Source organism: Coffea eugenioides, chromosome 6 (assembly GCF_003713205.1).
Source record: "Coffea eugenioides isolate CCC68of chromosome 6, Ceug_1.0, whole genome shotgun sequence".
Taxonomy (NCBI): domain Eukaryota; kingdom Viridiplantae; phylum Streptophyta; class Magnoliopsida; order Gentianales; family Rubiaceae; genus Coffea; species Coffea eugenioides.
In genome coordinates, this window is record NC_040040.1 from 43,531,086 (window position 1) to 43,539,656 (window position 8,571).

The window sequence follows — 8,571 nt, forward strand, 5'->3', positions numbered from 1 at the left end:
ATTTGATTCATTTTTCAACCCTATTTCCTCTTCTTTTTATCCTCCTTCATGCTCTGACCTATACCTTATAATTCTTATATTCACCCCACATTGGCCAACGGTAACTGTTGCCACTGAACCACCAATGAGCCGACCGATTTTGGGTGAGATTCTGATCTCCCATTGACTAAAAAGTTGTTTAACAATTACACAAGAAAATTTAAAGGTCGAGCTAGGAGTTAGGAAGGCCATGATTATTTTAGCTATAGTCTCCACTAGTTAACGTTAGGTAGTGTTGATTTAAATTAGGGTTTGGTTATGGAATACCTTGGAAACACCTGTTAAGAGAAGTTTCAAGTGCTAATTTTTTGTCCACGGTGAAACTAATTTGAAAAGGTGTTTAAATATAGAGGTGGATTAAATCTGAGTGTTTAAATATTATGTACTAATGTGTCAATTAGAAATATTCTCTAAATTAAAGGAAGCATAAAAAGATGGGCCTAATGCAATAAAGTGGGAATTTGAAATAACAACATACAGGGATTGCTAGGGCATTAGCCCAACGATACCATAATTAAAATGATTCAATATGTGCCTTAGCCCACCTGGTTTAATCCCAACTGCAACCCCTCACTGCCACGACTAACAAGTGATGGCATCAAAGGGCTGGAGCAGGAGCCCCCTATCAGCCAAATTTTAAATGACACATGAAGTCATCAACACCGTGATAGCCAAAAAAAAAAAAATGCCAACTAGGATTTGCCCAATTGACAGCGCTTATTTATCTTGCCTTAGGATGGGTTTGCCCCTATCAGCCCTTAGTTTGGGTTTGAATTCAAATCCCTTAGAGCATCCACGATAGTTTACACCCTTCAAGGTGTAATCCACATGTCACATCAACATTCCACTATTCCACATCAGCATTCCATTATCTCCTCTTTTTATTACACTCCCATCTACAATGAATTACACTCACAGAGTATAATAGCATGGGTCCACATGCCACATCAGCATTCCACTATCTCCTCTTTTATTATACTCTCTCCTCTCTTTTATTTTAATAATGCACAACTCATAACCCATAAATAAATAAATTTATTATTTTAAAAATGGTTATTTTTAAAAATAAATTATTGACGTGACACCTCAAACGTGAAAATATCAGAATCATCCATTATTAGTTAATAATACCCTATCTACTAAATTTAACTCCACAACATAATATTAAAATTAAATAAAATACAAATAATAATATAACAAATACTAATTTTCATTATTATTGCCTCCGAATCGTTCCCAAATATGTTCGACCAAATCCGACCGAAGTTGATGATGTACTTCCCGGTCACATAGTTTCGCATTCCTTTGAAGATAATGGTGAAAATTTTCGACTAAACCTTAAGTCACAGGAATCGTTGGTTCTTCATCATCATCATCCCAATTTCTTATTGCATCTCTCTCATCCTCGACAATCATAGTATGCAATATGATGCATGTGTACATTATATCTTTCAATTTAGCTCTATGCCAAAACCGAGCTGGGCCACATACAATTGCCCAATGAAATTGGAGCACTCCAAAAGCTCGCTCGACGTCTTTTTTTGCAGCCTCCTACATTTGCTTAAATTTGATCCTCTTTGGATCTTTAGTAGATGTAAAACTTTTAACAAATGTTGTCCATTCTGGATATATGCCATTTGCTAGACAATACCCTTTGTTATACTGTGTGTCGTTTACCATAAATTGAATATCAGGAGCATATCCGTGTAACACGTCGTTAAATAGTGGAGATTGATTGAGTACATTAATGTCATTGTTAGACCCCGCGACGCCAAAAAATGCATGCCATATCCACAAATCTGCTGATACAACTGCTTCTAGCATTATTGTGGGAGATCCTTGATCACTTCGAGTAAATTGACCTTTCCATGCCACTGGGCAATTCTTCCATTGCCAATGCATGCAGTTAATGCTACCTAGCATTCCAGGGAAACCATGGTGCTCAGAATGCAATTGAAGTAAACGTTCAACGTCATTAATATTAGGCCTTCTCAAGTATTGTGCCCCATAAATATCGATCACGCACCGACAAAATTGTGACAAACATTTGATTGCAGTGGATTCACCCATCCTTATGTACTTGTCCAATTGGTCAGCAGGTGCTCCATATGCTAACTGTTGGATAGCTGCTGTAGTTTTTTGAAGTGGAGAAAGTCTTTTGCCGGTTGCATCGACCCTCATTTGAAAAAACTCTGAATGATTTGTCATCGACTCCACAATTCGAAGGAATAATTCCCTTCTCATTCGAAATCGTCGGCAGAATATATGTGAAGGATACACTGGCTCGTCGGTGAAATAGTCATTAAAAAGTCAAACATGTCCGACACCACGCTCTCGATTGTAATATCTTCGACTGTGTGGACGGATGTTACGACTTGAAGATGTATGTTGCGTTTGCCATTGCTCCAACATCTTCATAATTTGATCATCAGTGTCATCCATCATTTCATAGGCTAAAAACTTTTTAATTTCTTCTATAAGAGAGATATCAGGATATTGAGACATTTTTTGAGTGTGTTGAGTATTTGGTGGCAATGTATTGCATCCTGCCAATACATATATAGTGCTAGTGTTATGACGGCTAGTTTTCCAACGGCTATTTTTCCAACAGCTCATTTTTCTAACAGCTAATTTTCCAACGGCTAGTTTTCTGACCTATTATAATGAATATATTAGTATAATGAATATATATAATATATTTTATTATAATATTAGTATAATTATATATTACAATTATTTAATTAAGTATAATTATATTTATATAATATAAATTATAAATTCATGAATATTATATTAATTTAAAATGATGAAATTTAAAATTTCGTTAGCTTGGTTTCGAATCCATGGTCGGATTTCATAGTTTGATTTCGAATCCATGGCTGGATTTCATAACCTGGTTCGTTTCAAATCCATGGCTGGATTTCATAACCTGGTTTCGATTCCATGGTAGGATTTCAAAACCTGGTTTCAAATCCATGGCCGGATTTTATAACTTGGTTTCGAATCCATGGTCGGATTTCATAGCTTGTGTCTAGTTACTCCATAAATGTACTACACAAGTGATTAATATGATACAACATGGTTTTATCTGCATCTTATTGCACCGTATGGTAAAATAAAATTAAAAATAGACTAAGAAATATTATATTTGGCTTTTAGAATGGAGCACATTTGCTCATGAATTCGAAGCTATTGATCGGTCATGTCGTGGTATCCTTGAGTAAGATTTCGTAATCACTTCGAAAATTATAACTTTCTAACTTATTTGCCAAGTTTTCCATAGCTTGCAATTTTTCTTCTTTTTGCTTCATCAACATTTTTCGGATTTGATCAAATTCCCCACTCACATTTTCCTCGTTCACCTTTGATTTTGTCTTTCTCTTTCCCTTCTTTGATGCTTTTTGACCAGGTGGGCGAACTTCACGTGCTTCATTATCATCGATGTCAAAATGTGAATCCGTATTGGATGAAGAAGTGTATGCCCCCGCTTTCATCAGTCCTTATCTTTTTTGAAGAACGCTGCATAGGAGTATTTACCTTCCACTTCGGATCATTTTTCAACAACACGCACACATGTTCATGTAAAAAATGCTTGTTATTATTATGATGAAATAGCTCACGTGCGTGTTGCTTGATCTGGTCATCATTCCACCTGCTATGATGATCGCCGACCAATATGTTGTAATATTGGTTGAACTCATTAACCATCGGACTCAACCAATGCCAATGTGATACGAGTCAAGCTATGCCATCAGATAAGGTTCAAGTCCCACTAGGACTGGTTACACGAGATCGAGCAGTTCATTCAGCTTCACCACAGCAAAGACGTTATAAGGCACAGACACGCTTTATAAGGATACGTCTTCTGCCATTTAATCGATTCACCATAGCAAAGTCATTATAAGGTGTGGGCACGCTTTATAAGCTCAAGTCGTCTGCCCATCTAGTCACATTTGCTATTTTAGTTAAGTCGTTTGTAATAAGGGCTTAATGGTCCATAGTCTTGCTTTAATTACCTAAGCGATGACCTCATAAGGTTATTTACCTAAGCGATGACCTCATAAGGTTGTTTACCTAAGGGATGACCTCATAAGGTTTGGTCAAGCCCACAATTCTTAGTCTTATGGAAATAGTCAAGCCTACAATTGTTAGTCTTAGTCAAGACCACAACTCTAGACTAGTTCCACATTTAGTTGTTCATCTCTATGTAAGGCTATAAATAGCCCACACTTCCAATGGTTTTAGGCATTCAATCAATAAATCAGATTTTGAGAGTTTTCTTGGTTTCTCCAAGGCTTCTTGAATACCTTAGAATTTCTCTAGGTGTTCGTGACTTATCAATCTAGAATCGCACTAGGTTGTGGCGTCTTCTACCATTATACCAAGGTTCGTTAACCACATGATTAACGGGTTGAGGTCATCCGCTCCAAACTTGGTGTCCTCTTGTCGATCCTGAATCTAATCTTTTACGGGTTTCGTCACAAGGTTGGCGACGTTCGTATCAGTATACGAGTCAAGCTATGCCATCGGATAAGGTTCAAGTCCCACTAGGACTGGTTACACGAGCTCGAGCAGTTCATTCAGGTTCATCGCAGCAAAGACGTTATAAGGCACAGACACGCTTTATAAGGATGCGTCTTCTGCCCATCTAGTCACATTTGCTATTTTAGTTAAGTCGTTTGTAATAAGGGCCTTTTTTTTTTTTTTTTTGTTTTCTAATCAGCCAAGAAGAGTCAAATTTCGTGACCTATTCAAGTCAAATTTTCTAACCTGTTCAAGTCAAATTTTCCACCCTTGTTCCCAAAAACAACCAAATCAGTTCCAATCTTGAACTTGACCTTAGAATTCATAGGAACTAGCAAATAGGAAGACTAATCCTTGTTTCCAAAGAATTAAGGAAGAAAAGTCAGCCTTGGGTTTCCAAAAAAAAAATCCCACCGCAACACAAATTCCTTTTCCATTCAGATTCCATCTTTGTAACCGTTGGGGAATTTCTAATTCTGGAAATTTTCGTGCATCATTAGGTCAGTTTTAAGTGTCTTTTTGAATCCTCTAAGTGTCCATTTACCTACCAAAACACTGACCAGAAATGTAGCAACCAGCAGCTCAAAATTCCAGTTTTGGGTAGAGTTTTGTCTAGGATTCTTAAAATTCAACTTTGAGTCATTCATTGAGTCGTAGTCAGTCCCTTCATCTTTTGTTCTTTTTTCGTTCAAAGTGCTACAATCTTGTGACCCTGGTTGGTAAGTCGATCCATACTAAAGGAGTTCTAACTTCTTCGAGGAGTTGACCGAGGAGCCTTGAAAACACTCTAATAAAACTTACCAAGGTGTTTTCAAGGCTCCTCGGTCAACTCCTCGAAGAAGTTAGAACTCCTTTAGTATGGATCGACTTACCAACCAGGGTCACAAGATTGTAGCACTTTGAACGAAAAAAAAAAAAAAAAAAACAAAAGATGAAGGGACTGACTACGACTCAATGAATGACTCAAAGTTGAATTTTAAGAATCCTAGACAAAACTCTACCCAAAACTGGAATTTTGAGCTGCTGGTTGCTACATTTCTGGTCAGTGTTTTGGTAGGTAAATGGACACTTAGAGGATTCAGAAAGACACTTAAAACTGACCTAATGATGCACGAAAATTTCCAGAATTAGAAATTCCCCAACGGTTACAAAGATGGAATCTGAATGGAAAAGGAATTTGTGTTGCGGTGGGATTTTTTTTTTTGTATGTAAACAAGAACACAAGGTAATGACTAGATAGGACTTCTAAAAATGGCAACTCCTCCTTCTCATCTTCATCATCAGTGAGAAACTCACCATTGGGTAAGATGATCATAGTGCGTTGGTTCGGGCATTGGCTAGCAATATGCCCTCGGCCTTGGCATTTGAAGCATCTAGTATCTCGATTTCGCCCCAAGCTCAACTCAATGGCAGTCTTTGGTGTTGCTTTAGACTCCCACTTAGTCGTATCCGGCCTCGGTCTTGAAGGGATGGAATTACTCGGCCCTTTATCCTCTTTCTTTGGTGGTGTAGTTCGGGGATAAGAGGGTGAAAAGTTGGAGTAACTCCGAGTTGAACCCTTCCTCTTAATCCTCCTTTCAATCTTGATGGCCTTCTCCACCAAGTCCCCAAGTTCCACATAGTGGTGTAACTCCACTTGATCAGCAATTTCGGGCCTTAATCCGTTCAAGAAGCGTGCCATTGTTGCTTCTCGATCCTCCATGATGTCTGCCCGTAGCATGAGTATTTCCATTTCCTTGTGATAGTCCTCGACACTTCGTGCTCCTTGGTTGAGGGTTTGAAGCTTTTGGTACAAGTCACGGTAGTAGTGACTTGGTACGAAACGCTTCCTCATTAGTCGTCTTAGCTCCGTCCAAGTTTGTATGGTAGGTTCACGACTCCTCCTTCGACTAGTAGAGAGTTGATCCCACCACACAACGGCGTAGTCGGTGAATTCGACCACGGCCAACTTGACCTTTTGCTCCTCCGAGTAAGTATTGCAATCGAAGACAAGTTCAATCCGCTTCTCCCACTCTAAGTAGGCATCGGGGTCTGATCGTCCTTGGAAAGGCGGAATTTTCATCTTTATGCCCGGAATGTGGTCATTTGAAGGCCTAGCTTCACGCTTGGACCTACTTTGCTTATGCTCATAGTTGTTGTCTGAGTTAGAGTCGGTAGACTCATGTGCATAAGCCTTTCCACGGCTGCCTTTGGAGCTTCCATGAGACAACTCTAAGCTGTCAATGCGTTGATGCATTAGTTCAAGTTTTTGGTCCATCATGCGTCCCAATTCGCCTTTGATTGCTTCTGTGAAAAGTTTAAGATCAAAAGCTTGGGAGCTTGCTCCCCCCTCGTTAGCCATGGTAGGGTAAAAAAAATAATAATGGAAAGAAGCAAAGTTTATCTCGCACACTTCCTCACGTGTTTACTCTCGCTCTCGTGTTTGAACACTCTAATGAACTCACCAAGGTATTTTCAAGGCTCCTCGGTCAACTCCTCGAAGAAGTTAGAACTCCTTCTAGTGTGGATCGACTTACCAACCAGGGTCACAAGATTGTAGCACTTTGAACGAAAAAAAACAAAAGATGAAGAGACTGACCACGACTCAATGAATGACTCAGAGTTGAATTTTAAGGATCCTAGACAAAACTCTACCCAAAACTGGAATTTTGAGCTGCTGGTTGCTGCATTTCTGGTCAGTGTTTTGGTAGGTAAATGGACACTTAGAGGATTCAGAATGACACTTAAAACTGACCTAATGATGCACAAAAATTTCCAGAATTAATGATTGGACAGAAATTCCCCAATGGTTGCAAAGATGGAATCCGAATGGAAGATGAATTTGTGTTGCGGTAGGACTGTTTTGGAAACCCAAGGCTGACTTTTCTTCCTTAATCCTTTGGAAACAAGGATTAGTCTTCCTATTTGCTGGTTCCCATAAATTCTAAGGTCAAGTTCAAGATTGGAACTGATTTGGTTGTTTTTGGGAACAAGGGTGGAAAATTTGACTTTGAACAGGTTGGAAAATTTGACTTGAATAGGTTGGGAAATTTGACTTGAATAGGCTGAATATTCTTCTTCTTCCTTTGTTTTTGTTTTCTAATCAGCCAAGAAGAGTCAAATTTCGTGGCTAAAATGTTCTTAGTCAAGAAAGAAGATTGTTGTAGTGAACACAAGGATTTTGGCAGCTGAAATTTTGCAGCCTTGTTGTTTACCAAGATTTGGTTCCCAAAACCCAGAAACTTCAAGATTCTTTCAAGAATTCAAGATGTTAATTTCCAGAATTCAAGAAACACAAAATTGAAGATGATTTCCTCCCCAAACAATCCAAGATTTCACGATTTGATCAAGACAGATTTTGGTTGGCTTCAAGAATCCCAACTAAAGTTCCAAGAACTTCAAGATTGTGGTTTTAAACAATCAGGAACTTCAAGAAACCCAAGTTTTGATCAAGACAGATTTCCAGGAATTTTTGTAAGGTTAGCCAGCTATATTTTTTTTTTTGTATGTAAACAAGAACACAAGGTAATAACTAGATAGGACTCTAAAACCCTTGCTACAAACTGATTTTTTTTTCGGATGAACAGTAACCTCGAATGATCAAATAGAACAAAAGACTGGAATTGAATGGATATAACAGGATAGAAACAAGACACAAACACAAACAAAGAATCAAGAATAAGACACAAAAAAAAAGGCTGGACCAAACAAGGCTAACCACAGCAATTAACAACAACTAGACGCAAGTTTATGATGCAACAAATCTGGAAAAATAACGCAAGAACACGATGCAACAAATCTGGAAATTGCGGATAGCAAACTTAGAACACGAAAACAGAATTTTGGACAACTTGACTCGAAAGGAAATAAATAAAGGGATATAACGTGATACCTCTTAACTAGCTCTGATTACCAACTGATACGAACCAAGAGACACCATTGCGAACTATTCGAGTTCCCCTAGGACCCGTAACTCGAGCACGAGCTAAGAAGATGAGGGAGGAACTCCAAGGACTTGTTCATGAGATA

The 8,571-nt window shown here is 38.4% G+C and overlaps 1 pseudogene; it reads right to left on the minus strand.

Moving 5' to 3' along the window:
• Nucleotides 1–1,242: 1,242 nt before the first annotated feature.
• Nucleotides 1,243–6,904, minus strand: LOC113774202 (annotated as a pseudogene).
• Between the last annotated feature and the right edge of the window lie 1,667 nt (nt 6,905–8,571).